Source organism: Acartia tonsa, chromosome 1, assembly GCF_053477335.1.
Source record: "Acartia tonsa isolate MP-2025a chromosome 1, ASM5347733v1, whole genome shotgun sequence".
Lineage (NCBI taxonomy): Eukaryota > Metazoa > Arthropoda > Copepoda > Calanoida > Acartiidae > Acartia > Acartia tonsa.
In genome coordinates this window covers 2,420,658-2,434,734 of record NC_137260.1, presented here as the reverse complement: position 1 = coordinate 2,434,734, position 14,077 = coordinate 2,420,658, and the positions used below count along the sequence as shown (strand labels likewise).

The 14,077-nt window shown below is 32.0% G+C and overlaps 1 long non-coding RNA gene across 1 annotated transcript; it reads left to right on the top strand.

Moving 5' to 3' along the window:
- The first annotated feature begins 6,496 nt into the window (after nucleotides 1-6,496).
- Nucleotides 6,497-8,254, top strand: LOC145331879 (uncharacterized). The gene is made up of 4 exons (XR_013883949.1): nucleotides 6,497-6,545; nucleotides 7,052-7,239; nucleotides 7,461-7,524; nucleotides 8,051-8,254. It is a non-coding gene; the product is annotated as an uncharacterized LOC145331879 (long non-coding RNA).
- Nucleotides 8,255-14,077: the final 5,823 nt, after the last annotated feature.

The following is a 14,077-nucleotide window of genomic DNA, read 5'->3' as shown; positions in this document are numbered from 1 at the left end:
ATTCTTATTCTTATTGAGAAATTAAAATAAAAATCATATTTTTGTTCTCAATATTTCTTGAGTAAGTTCATATAGAGTTGTCTGAGGATACATATAATATATATATTACTAAATATTTTGAATCATGGAAAGCAGTTGCTAGAAATAGGAGAAGTACTAGGGTGAAAATAGCAAAAAATCCTCTACTTTGTATTCTTTTCATGATTCAATATTTTTGTATAAAACCTATATAAATGGTATTCTTAACCTTAAAAAAATATCTAAATGGAAATCTTAGTGGTACACTTTGATATGAAATACAATTACCAGTCTAACTAAATATATGATATCAAAGACTTACAACAAATGTATTCCTTTAAAATGGTAAATTTGATTGATATTATTGTAAAAGTTATAACCAAAATAAAGCAAAGCTATTGTAAACTAAAATTTACCATATAATAATTATATTCTAATATTAATATTACTAGAGTTGGCTCAATATAACTATATCGCTATTGGCTAGTTTTCTAAAAGTACATATCTATTTATCTATTTCTCAATAATCCTCCCCCGCCATTACTATCTAAAAGAAAGAAGTAAATATTTATTAATTTAAATGATTTTAAAAATATTTTTTAAATTATATTTTTTTCACATTACCATCACCAAAGGGTTAATATGATTAAAATTTTAGTTTTAATATTTTAACAAAAAGGAAGTGTCGCCACAATCGAATACTTTTAAAATACAGTTTTCTTAGATTTACTCTATTATAAACGTATATTTTTTATTCATAAAAAAAGGATTAAATACTTCAATGTGATTCAAATATCTACATGAAGTGAAAAACTTAATTCATTTCATAAACAAATAGAATAAAGGTCCTATTGCTTTGGTCAATGAGAGTTTAATGAGGATTATTGGAGCACTATGAGTTTTATACACTTTACCATTGGAAGACTTGAGCTCATTTATAGACGTTTATTTCCTATATAGATCTGTCATGGATCTTGATGCAATAAAGCAGGCCGTTTTGTAAATGTTAAAAATTGGAAGATTTCATTAAATAAAAGTAATCACAAATATACTTAGTAAATAAAACTAATCTTATGTTGCTATAGTAACAGTATGGGAGTTGAACAAAGTTTATATAATACAAACATAAGATTTAGAATATGTGTTATGTGTATTTATAGGTATGGTCTAATGATGGCACATGGTCTGATTCAGGATGCAATTACAAAAGATCATCCATATGTAAAATGTAATAATGTAATTAAGTTGCTTCTTATGAATAAAAGCTTGAATGATATATCTTAAACTGTTATTAATTGATTAAGTTTTAATACTTTTATGTGTTATGTCTGGTTAAGAAATAAAACATTCCCTGTTATGTTTAATTATTGGTGTTTGCCAGACAAAAAGCAGTAGGAAAAAAAAGAAAATAAAATAATTACAATAATAAATGACAATAAAACATTATATAAATCAAATAATAAAAATTCAAATAACTTGACAACATAAGCTACTCTATAAGTTGTGTCTAAAATCATTGTAAAGAAGTAGTATCAACATATTTTTCAGTATCTAATGTGTTACAGTTTCTATATCTTAATCTGTCTCTGTTCATATTAATAAAGGGGAGAGTTTAATCAATATTTTACTAATCAAAAAATAAAAATAATAAGAAATAGAAAAAAATGAAAATTAAATAAAAATACTATTAATGTAATTTGACATTTATAACATACAGAAGCCTCATCATCAGCTGCGTTCCTGTGGAAACCAACCAATTGGCCTCAGTATAAATTCAGCCAGAGTCATTTCGATAAGCTGCTTTTAACAGCTGTAGATGATTTAATATTTATTAACAGCTTCTGCAAAACTTAAATAGTAGCTGCAACAAACAGCATTTAATCGAGAATATTTGGTAGCTTTAAAAAAAGAAACATCTACCACCAGCGACAGCTACAGCCGTCAAATTTTAGTATTTTAATGTTTTTAGCATAGTATATCTATATTATATATATTATAGTATAGTTAGGGAGGAGGGCCTTTGACTGTAAATTGTAAAAATATTCAAAGTTATAAAAATCTATCTTTATTATTGGAAATAAATCTTTATTAAATTTGGATTGTTTGGTTCAAATTAGCAGAGACAAACTTTTCATATGATAGTTAAATCTATAATGTGGTAATTTTATCACAATTACAACATTATTGTCTTATCCCTTCAGATCCTATCTGCTGTAAACAAAAAAAATGTTGTTTTGATCTCTAAAAAAATTCTTTTATTTCAATATTGAAAGTGCTGTGACTCTATATTTTATCAGGGATCTTAATGGATAGGGCAAAGGGTCTAATTTTTTGCAAAAGTCTCTGAATAAAATTCTATCTTTGAAAATGTTAAAAAATGTTAGTAGAATTTTCTACTTACTCCCTGAAATTCATATTTTTGCAGGAATTCAAATGGATAAGACAATGGCCAATAAATTGGTGTAAATCCCCAATGATGGTAAACAAAAAACTCCTTTGTAGATTACAATTAGTTGTTGAAATGTTTGGACTCTTGATGGACCAATCATAATTGAATAAAAGTTGTTCAGTCAACAAATAAGAAAACAATATTTTAAAATTTTAGGGACCAGTGTAATATACAGCCTAATGTCCCCTTCCTCCCTGTGTTTTGTCGGCAAAATTATCTATTTCGAAATTGAATTAATCAATATTAATTATCCATTCCCGTCAAATCTAACAGACGAAATACAACCTTTCCCCCGTATTTCCTTATTTTCAATAAATTTAAATAATTTAAGGAGGGGGTTCGTAGTGCTTACTAGGGTTCTTTATGGTCAATCACTTAATTATTTTAAAAACAGATCTATGGTATAGATGTATATACAGATAACTACCTGTATTCTATTTTCAAAGACCCAAATGAAAGTCAGAACAAGGTCATTGGGATGGGTGGATATAGTTATTTAACCCCTTCCCCCTCTAGTGTTTCACTGTAATATTATGATCATATAAAGCTCCGACGGGGAAGACCAATATTATATTTATTGAGGGGGGGGGGGGGGTGAAGGGTCCATTAGATTATTATTCTTCAGCAAATTCAATTGCTTTTAATGTTTGTTTTAGCGAGATAACATTATAACACTAAAAATTTAAATACTAGAAATTTAAAAATGTTTGAAAACAAATTTATTGGCAAAGCTACTCTAAATTAGTGATCAGTTTTTTTCCCTTCTTTTCTTCTTTATGTCTAGTATGCCTGTATCAATGATCTCTAAAAGTTCTTAATCTCTCACTATTTCCTTCTCTCGCCTCTTTTTCTCTCTTACTCTCTCTCTCTCTCTCTCTCTCTCTCTCTTTCTCTCTCTCTCTCTCTCTCTCTCTCTCTCTCTATCTCTCTCTCTCTCTCTCTCTCTCTCTCTCTCTCTCTCTCTCTCTCTCTCTCTCTCTCTCTCTCTCTCTCTCTCTCTCTCTCTCTCTCTCTCTCTCTCTCTCTCCCTTTCTCTCTCTCTAGTATATTGTCAATGAAATACATCTTTTAAAGGCGCAGTTTTTCTATAAATAGGGTTGCTTATTTTGTTAATTTTAGGTATGTAAATTTTGTCCTATTAATTTCAAACTTTGCATGAGATGTTCATGTAGTAGTTTGATTTTAAATTTTTTAACAACAATTTTTTTAAGGTTAATTAACCTAGCACTAGGGAAGAGAAATAGGGGCCTAAAACTTTCTAATGACATAATTTTAAATTTAAAAATAGTTAGAATTCTTCCCATGGCCTATAATGTGAAGGTTACTGCTAAGGAAACCATATCGGTTCACCTGTTTTGCTGTGAGATCTTTTGCTACAAACACGCACACACAGAGACCCACACACACACACACACACACACACACACACACACAGACCCACAGAGATCCACACACACAAATCTTGTTACTTTTCTTTTTGTTTAGGATAAATGTGTTTGTAAACTTTTTCCGCGGCTGGATGCATAAGTTCAACGAGATACAGAGGGAAAAAAATAGCCTAAAACTGAAGATCAAAAATGGCCCAAAACTGACTTGGAAACGGTGTCAAGCTTTATAAAATTTGAAAAGTTGATGGGTTCAATATCTAACAAATTTTAATTATTAGATAAGCTTAAATATGAATGTATTTTTTTACATATAAGAAATGCTTTTGCTAATAACAGGTGCAACAAATTGGACATCTAAAGAGTTGGTTGTCTATTAATGGTTGATTACTTTATAAGATGGCCCTACCATAGGTCATTTGGAGACAAACGCCTGTAAACAAATCCTTTTAAACCTCACATACTGTAAGGATCTGAAGCACCAATTGTTCCTCAATGTTATGGAAAATATGTCTAGGGTAGGTTTTTGGCTATTTTAATAAAATAGGCGTGAAGATATAGGCTAGGGCATAGAGTAATAGATTTAAAAGTTTATAGCTGTAAATAGTTTTTAGTAAAAAGCTTTTTTATTTGGTAAGATTATTGTGTTTGATTTACCATCTACTTATTAATCTATTTACCTCCCACATTAGTAATAGTTATTCATTGCATTGTATTATAGACAGGTCTCTGCAGATAGAAATATGAAAAATTATAAAATTAAGTTTTGTTGGCCCCGCTAGGCCGAAGGACCAGGCTACTTAAAGTGGTATTGATTTGTGATTTATTTATTCAAATACTCGCAGAAAATTGTCTATGATACATTACAATACATTATTTAATTATTTATTCTAATCCAGCGGATGTTAATCGGTTTAGAAGCCATACTGAAAAAATATTTGTTATCTATAATACAAAGTAGAACTATGTCTGTCTGTTGGTTTGTCTGTGTGTCTGTTTGTCTGTTTGTTTGTTTGTTTGTAGCAAAGGATCTCGCTAACCGCTGAACCGATGAAGGTTTATAACTATTTTCTTGGGGGGTGGGACAACCCCAACCCCCCAAAAAAATTTAAAATACCCCCCTAAAAAAAATTTTTTTTTTAGATTTAATTTTTAAAATCTAAATTACGAAAAATTGGTTTGATCATACCTCTTGGGGCAAAGCCCTTAGAGGCTAGGGGCGAAGCCGCTTGTCTTTAATAAAACAGAAATCAATTTTGTGGGGGGCAAATCCGCATGTTTCCATGCATACTACTATTAGGTTTTATAACAATCATGCTTGTCCTTCATGATAAAGATAAAACATTTCATGGGACATAATATCAAATCAAGAATAACAACATCCATAGGTAGCAACGCAAATGTGATAACTATTATTATTTGAAAAAATCATCATACAGTTAGTTCTGATTCCTGGAACAAATGGGCATAAATTTTTGTTTAGGATTCTAAATACTATATTGAATACACTTTTAACTTGTCTGTCTTATTTGATAAGCTTCGCTTTTTTATGCTTTGTTTAACTTTAAGTAATGGATTTATGATTACTTGGATCTTACACCAGATTTTCATGCTCTTTAATTAGGTGAACTCTTTAGCGGGCCAAAATAATGATCTTCCAATCCCCTCCCCTCCGACCAATAAAAGTGAGGGGATATTGCAACAAAAATTGACGCCAATTTTTCTCCTGTCATAATATCCATGTATATTCTACATCCTTTGTTTAAGTAATGCATTCTTTATCAAATTTAAATCTGGTTTTTAGTTTATAAAATTGATATATATCACAATACAATTATAAGCTCACACAACTGTGACACTACTATCACACAAGTCTCTAGTAACTACTTTAGCTCTGTTGCAGAGATAGAGACAATGGGCTGTTTATTTCACTTGTCCCCAAAGTTTTATAATTTTAAGTTTTCTTATTCATTGGCTTTACAACATTGGGGTGAATATTGATTGGTTCTTTATTCAAGTTGTTCAAACGATTCAACCACCAATCTTAATCTACAGAAGGGTAAATTTTGTGTATCATTATTGGGGATGTACAATAATACATCAATTTATCGGCCATTGTCTTATCCCTTTAGATCCCTGTACTCTGTGTCTCATGGTGTTTTCACATTGTCGCACCACCCTCAATTTTAATTCATTGTCATTTAAATAGTCCCCCCTCTTCCCAAATTAATTTTTTGTTGCTTAAAAAAAGGGGTTGATTTCATAATCTCCCCCCCCCCCCCTTAATCCTTACCCTTTTTCATGACCTACAAACACACACACAAACAGTCAACCTACTACTTTACAGAATAGGATTATTTGTATATAACCTAGTTTAATTGTTTTCTTCCCCAAAAGTTTGATAAGTAGGCTTCCTTAATAGCCGGCTTGCTACTTTTATTGAATCTTGATAAATTATTTCAAACTCATAGTGTCCAAACTTTTAATGACATAAGAGACACTCTAATTTAAGTAGACACACATAGATTTATTTTCAATAGATGTAAAGATCTGTATCTATGTCATAAAAAATAATATAATATCAAAACAAAACTTTTTTTATGGTTTTGTTGAATATATAATAAATGCTTATCACACTGTTATTAGTCCTTATCATTTTGTCATACAGAAAGGTTACACATTAAAGTTGCAAGGTATACATAAACTTTTTGATTAAATATTATTTCAATTTTATTTAAAATTTTGGGAATAGTCCCTTTCATGCCAACGCCGCTTAAGGGCCGATTCTTTGTATTTTCAAAATTGCTTTTGATTTTAATCTTCACAGAACAAGGGATAGAATAATAGATAAAAAAAAAAAAATGCAACAAATCTGTTTTAGAATTCTCTCTTTGGTAGTCTGTAAACATAGGGATAAAAAAAGAACCTGTAGAATCATTTAATTATCATTGGCATCTCCCCTCCCTGATATACATAAAACTGTGATGGAGACAGCGTAAAAAGGCGTCAAAAAGCTGACGTCAAACAATAAAATAACCAATGAGAGGCCAGTATAAATTTTACCATTGGTCAATTACAGTGTTAACTGACCTCTCATTGGTCAACTTTATTGTATGACATCTATTTTTTTGGTGCCACTTTAAGCTGTCTCACTGTGAGATATATGTAAAATTGCAATTCAATGTTTTATTCTTTTCAGGAAAGTTTGTACTAGATAGTACAGCCAGCTTTTACCAGCAGCAAAATTTAATTTGAAAAAAAAATCATGAAACCTATTCGTTGCTGGGGGGCAACACGAAGTAAAATTGACAACCTTTACATCTGCCCCCCACATACTTTTTTAGATTTATTTCGCTTCTTGGCTATTCCTGGGATACAGCACAACAGGTAAACAAGTTCTCCTAATGTAATAAAACTTTGGGTACCAACGTTATAAATATTTGGGTACCAATGCAAAAAAAAGTTTGGATAGCAATACAATAAAACTTTGGGTACCAATGCAACAAAAAGTTTGGGTACCAATATAATAAAACTTTGGGTACCAATGCAACAAAAAGTATCCTATTATCTTATAACTATTTAGTTTATGTATATTTTATTCTTTTCAGGGAAGATTGACAGACCATTAACTATGTATAGGCCACACACACATAGAAGATACACCAACAATAGGTAAAAAGTCTTTAAAAGCGAAGCTTTTCTACAATTAGGGTCGTCTGTACGTCCATTCACATGATGATTCCTGTTAGGTATAATTCAGTACCTCTATTATTGTTACCAGAAAGTTTTTTTAAACAATGATTCCTAGGACATAAAGAATAATATTTTGAATAAGCATATCTAAGTAAGTATAGAAAGGATAAACATACATAAAAGCGAATATCTAAAAATCAAATGACATTATACCTTATCCTAAGAATCATCATTCAAACAAACTATAAAATATAAACATGAAAGTAAGATAAAATTTAAAGTTTCTGTTAATGATGCTACTCCTTTTGAATTGTACCTAATCATAATAGGAATCACTATACAAAGTTTTAATCCAATAGGATGATTCTTAAATGACTAAATTAAGAGATGTATGGGACAGACAGGCGAACTGTTCCTTATTGCAGAAAAAAAACATCGCTTTTAAAAATAATTTAATTGAAAACTAAATTTTATTAAAATTATTTCTAATATATATTTATTTAAGTGATTGGCATCTACCAATCAGCTACCAGAGAGGATTTCACCACACCTCTCCCAAAAGAAGAATTTAAAAACACCATACCCCCCCCCCCTCCTCCCTGCCGTTCCTGTGCATGCCCCTCACACCACCATCCAAAATAATTTAATTATTGTGATTTTAAATATTTGTAATATTTGATAAATATTAATTGTTGATACCTCGTTGTAATTGTAGCTCTGTTACTCTACTATGTGTAGATTGGTCTGTCTTTTCGTTTGTGGGTCTGTAATGTTTTTTTTCTCTACATTTTTGCTGATTCTTTTTGAGGATTGGTAATATCTTTATGAAGACAAAGAAAGACGTTCAATGTTTTTTCATAATATAGATATTTTTTTTTTTTGGGGGGGGGGGTTACAAATATCGCACGAAAATTTTAGTCCTGAGGTAATGTTTAAATAGGGGAATATCCCCACGAAACGTTTTTTTTAGGGGGGGGGGGGGGGAGTGATTAACCCCACATTTTGTTAAATAAATTCATCTGATTTGTTAAAACTAATGGCTATATAGACATTGTTATTTATCTCTGGTTTTTTAAAGATTTTTGAGGATGCTAGTTATAAACCTTTCCTAATTTTTAAGGATAATATTAGCATAGAGAGATGGGTTTAATTATAATGTACTAGCGGTTGTCCCCCTAGCATATATGGGGCTCTTTTTTTAAAGGGTTATGCATGGGGCAGAAAAAAAGGCCTAAAACCATATGACAGGTTAAATCTAAAATTAAAATAGCCTAAAACCTTCCCTTGACATATAAGAAGCTTCAAGGTTTAGTGGCTTGCTAGATCCTTCGCTACAGACAAAAAAAAACCTTTTGTAGTAATATCCACTTCCTCCTACCGCCCCCCCCCCCCCTTCCTTTTGAATTTCCTTGCACTAACTGAAGCATATATTTTTGGACTATAAACTTTAGGGTCCACATAATTTTTTATATTCTTGCATTTTTAAATGCATAGCATACAGAGAGAGAGATGGGACAATGTGCTGTTTAGTACATTAGTCCCCAAAGTTTTATAATACAGTTAACCCGCGACCGTGGCTCAACACGTAGCGCATCCGCTCGTCGTCGGGAAGGTGATAGGTTCGAATCTCGGTCCGACACCGCGTCATAACTAAAGACGTTTAAAATTGTTCCCACTGCTACTATGTCAGATGCGCGACGTAAATAGTTAGAGTGGGGGGAATGCCTTGGCCCAAAACAGGCGCAACTCGCTACCGTGCACAGTTGGGACTTCTCAGACAAAGGTCGTGCATCTCAGAGAGTTGGTTGTCTGATGGGTGATTGGACGCTTTACACCGCAATCATTGCAATTGCAAGTATGTTCCAAGGTGCGTGGAGATATAGGTCTAGTACCCGAAGCGACACCTAGCCCCCTAGAGTCTTAACTCTCTTTATAATACAGTTTTTTAGTTGTTGGCTTAACATCGTTCGGGACTTTGGTGAATTTTGATTGGTTGATTGGTAATTTAGTGTATCATCATTGGGGATGTACATCAATTTATCGGCGATTGTCTTATCCCTGTAGATCCCTACATTAGGGTGTTATAATAGTATATAGTAGGAAGGGACAGAACAATGGACTGTAAATTCCATAGTACCAAAAGTTTGATAAATTCGTTTTTCATTTGTTTGCTTAAAAACTTTGAGTACTTTTTTTCGTCTTTGATTGGTTAATTGCCTTATCCCTTGAGATCCCAGGCTATACTACACTAGATATTTGTAGATCACAATAATTAAAATGCGTCTTTAGTACCAAATTAAAATCATCTCTCTCTCTTTCTTTCTCTCTATCTCCCTATCTATCTATCTCTATATTTCAAAAGTTCATGTCTACTATATGGCTTTATTAAAAAGTGGTTGCGGCTGACATGATTACCCATTGGTAAAAGGATTAGACAATGGTTGATAATTTGATACACATCACCAATGATGATACACAAAATTACCCCTTCTGTAGATTACAATTTGTAGTTGAATCGTTTATACACTCATATCAAAATCCCATAAAAGTCTCCAAAGTTGCTAGGTCAACGAATAAGAAAACGTTAATATAAAACTTTGGGGACTAATATACAGCGCTACTATATGGCTTTATTAAATGTAGTTGCGGCTGACATAATACACAGTGATAAAGTGAAAAGACAATGCCCGATAAATTGATATACATCACCAATGATGATACACAAAATTACCCCTCTGTAGATTCCATTTTTTGTAGTTGAATTGTTTAGACACTCAACTTGATGAATCAACCAATCAAAATCCGAATAAGAAAACGTTAATATAAAATTTTGGGGACTAATGTAATAAACAGCGCTACTATATGGCTTAATAAAAAAGTGGTTGCGGCTGAACGTTTTTCTCATTTTCTTGTATTACTTTGTTATTGTTTCAATAATTTCTTTTAAATCTAAAAGTCCCATTTAGATTTATTTTAGTCAATCAATATATGTTTGTGACATTTTAAACAGGGATCTAAAGAGATAAGACAATGGCCGATAATTATATGTATATCCCCAATCATGATACACAAAATTACCCCTATTGTAGATTACAATTAGTTGTAGAAACGTTCAGAAACTTAACTAAATGAATCAACCAATCAAAGTTGATAAAAAGTCCCTAAGGTTGTTAGGCTAAAGATTAGGAAAACGTTATTTTAGGGTTGGGGACTAGTGTAATAAACAGTCCAATGTCCCCTCCCTCCCTGCATTTTAAAGCTAATGATCGCATTAATAGTTATTTATGACATCGAATTATAGACAGCTGTCCGCGGATATTAAGTTAAAAGATTAAAACTAGCATTGTTAACCCCAAGGGGACAAAGGCCCAGATTAACAAAATTGGTATTAATATTACGATTAGGAAACTGGCTATAGTACTATACGATAAATGGTTTTTCAGTATGGCCTAGAAGTGGTCTAAATCCAGCAGATATTAATCGGTTTGGTAGCCAAAAAAGCCTTAATATCATTTAAGTTTATACCAGCAGCTACGCCCCTATAGGCCTCTTGGGGCAATTGAGAATAGGGGGGTGGGGTGAATACGATATCTCAATTTTTTTATTTTAGATTTGAAAAGAAAAATAAATATAAAAAATGGAATGGGTTATTTATTTCTAGGGGCGATTCTCTTTGGAGGGTGATACCCTCCCCCTTAAATAGTTATAAATCTTTCCAGGACCTATGGGAAGCTACCCTGTAAATGAGATCCTTCAGTAAAAACAAACAGACAGTCAAACATCCTGTTAATTTAATATAAGGATTAGATTGACTTTGAGTATGGGGTGTATTCAGACAAACAGACATACTGATGGATGGACAGACTAAGTAAATTTTACAGAAGAATACTTTATAATTGACTAGCGGCTGGGCCTCCAGTTACTAGGGCCTCTATATTTGAAAGGTTATGTATAAGGAAAGGCAGAAAAATTGTCTAAAATCATCCAAAGACTTTGGTTTAAAATCAAATAGCCTGAAACCATTCCAGAAAATATGTGAAGTTTCCTTAAAATAAAGAACTTAATCAGTTCAAAATCCTTTAAATTTTAAGCTGCAGTAATAAAATAAGAATACGTTTTTTAATAGGATGTTTGTTTGAGAATTAAAATGACCTTAAAATATACACTTTTAGTTCTGTTATCTTTTTATTATGAGTAAACATTTTAACAGAATACTTTTACTTTTGAAATTTCCATTCCATTTCAATCCATGTTTAATTGGATATATAATATACATGGATATATCAAGGGTAAATTTATAGTCAATTTAGCTTGCTGGTATGGATTTCATTTATTAGTCAGATCATTCATCCAGTAGGGGGTGGGGATGTGGTAAAGGAGGGTCGATGGGGGGTATTGTATTATTATTTTGCCAGCTGAATGCATTGTTTTATCAAAGTACTTAAAAATTTGGTGCGACATCCATATAATAATATATTAATTTATGTTTAAGACACGTAGCTATATTTTCTTGTTATCTTTATATACGCTGGATTATTCATTTTGGGATTTCTAACTACGTTTTATAACTTATAAATATTATTTATTACAAACTAGCGGCTACGCCCCTAGAAGGTATTAAGGTGAGAGGGGGAAAAAGAAAATAGCTTAAAACCATCACAGGACCAGTAGGTATATTCCCAATTGTTTTAGTGGTTACTGAGATGTTAAGATTCAGACAGACAGACAGATGGACAAACGGACAGACAGACAGACAGAACGACAGACAGACGGACATCATTCTACTTTGTATTATAGATACACGTGGTCACAATAAAGTTCAAGTTTTAGACACGTAGCATTTTTTTGTTATCTTTGCATAACCTTGCTTATTCATTAGAATTTCTAATTACGTTTTATGTTTAAATTAGTGGCTACGCCCCTAGAAGACTCTAGTGGCACTTAATTTAAGGGTCGACATCCCCTCATTTTTAATTATAGTTTTTAAGCAAATAAATATAGTAGGTTATTTTTTTTAATGGGAGGGTGGTGCCAGGTGGTACCCTCCTTAAAATAGTTATAAACCTTCCAATGAACCATGACAAGCGCGATACACTGTGAAGGAGTACCATATCGGTTCAGCGGTTAGGGAGATCCTTTGCTTTAGACAAAAAAACTTACCACTTTATATAATAGGACTAGCGGTTTCACACCTACCTCTATTTTTTTTTCTAAATACTAAATTTCTAAAGAGTAGAACCTGATCGGTTCAGCGGTTTTAAAGATCTTAAGCTTCAGACAGACAGACGGACAGACATTGTTCTGCTTTGTATTTTAGATATTTATTGTAATAATGTGGCCTTTTTTACACGAATAATTTATTGATGACAGGTACGTAAATTCAGAGTCCGTTTTTGTACAGTTTCATTAAAATGTACAAAACACAAAGATTTTGACATTAAAATATTTATTGAACTTTTAAAGTGTATGTCCAGTAAAGTCTTGTAAACTATTGGATCAATGACTCCATGCTGTTTAGGGAATTTTGGGTATGGTCATTAGCAGGTTTTAGGCTATTTGGTGTGTGACTGAGGAATTAAAGGTTATGTTGAAGATTTTATAAAAGTAATAGGGTGACTTTTTGTTTGTCTGCATTGAAAACTACAATTCTGTTTTACAGTGAAGCTTTTTATAGTTCCCTGAAATATCTACTTGAAAGCAAGGAAATCAAACTCAATATTAGAGTAAAACACTAGAAAGAGAAAGGGTTAAATGACTGTATTTCCCTATCGCAATGACCTTGTGCCGACTCTCAATTGGGTCTTTGAAAATCAACCAATGGTAATGGGAATATAAACACAGTCAACAAGCAGAAAACAAATTGCTAGCAGACGAAAAAAGTCATTGAAAAAAAGGGGGGGAAGTAGTTATCTGTATATACATCTATGCTATAGATCTTTTATCTCAACTTACCCATCTTCCTCCACATACCTTTTTTAAAGTGTTCCTAGAGGCCTCTACGGGCGAAGCCTCTAGGGTTGAGGAGAAAAACTAAACAGTGATAAAAATAATGCATCCGGCAAAAATACGTAAAATCTATCATACATATATTCCATGGAAATTTGCTAAATAAAATTATTTTAAAGTGCTTAGTTACAAATAACAAAGATAAGAACTGGCAGGGAAGGACATTTAATGTTAAAACAAGGATAACAACATCCATAAAAGCAAAGCTATGAAATCAGAAGGACTGATATATAATAACTCTTGTAGAATGTTTAAACTTAATAAGCAAATCATTGATTTATCTATAAAAAGTCTTTAAAAATTGTGCATAAAGTTGCGTAAATACAGGATACAGTAAAAGGACATACTTGCATTTGATTATAGAGATGACGCGCTTAGTATATTGTACCTCATATTCGTAGGAATCATTATTACAAAAGTCAGATGATTAGGATAATTATATCATATACAGAATTGTTGACAAAAAAGTTATAAAAAAAACAGCGTGTTTTGAACGGACGGACGGACTTTCTGGTAACGGCTATAG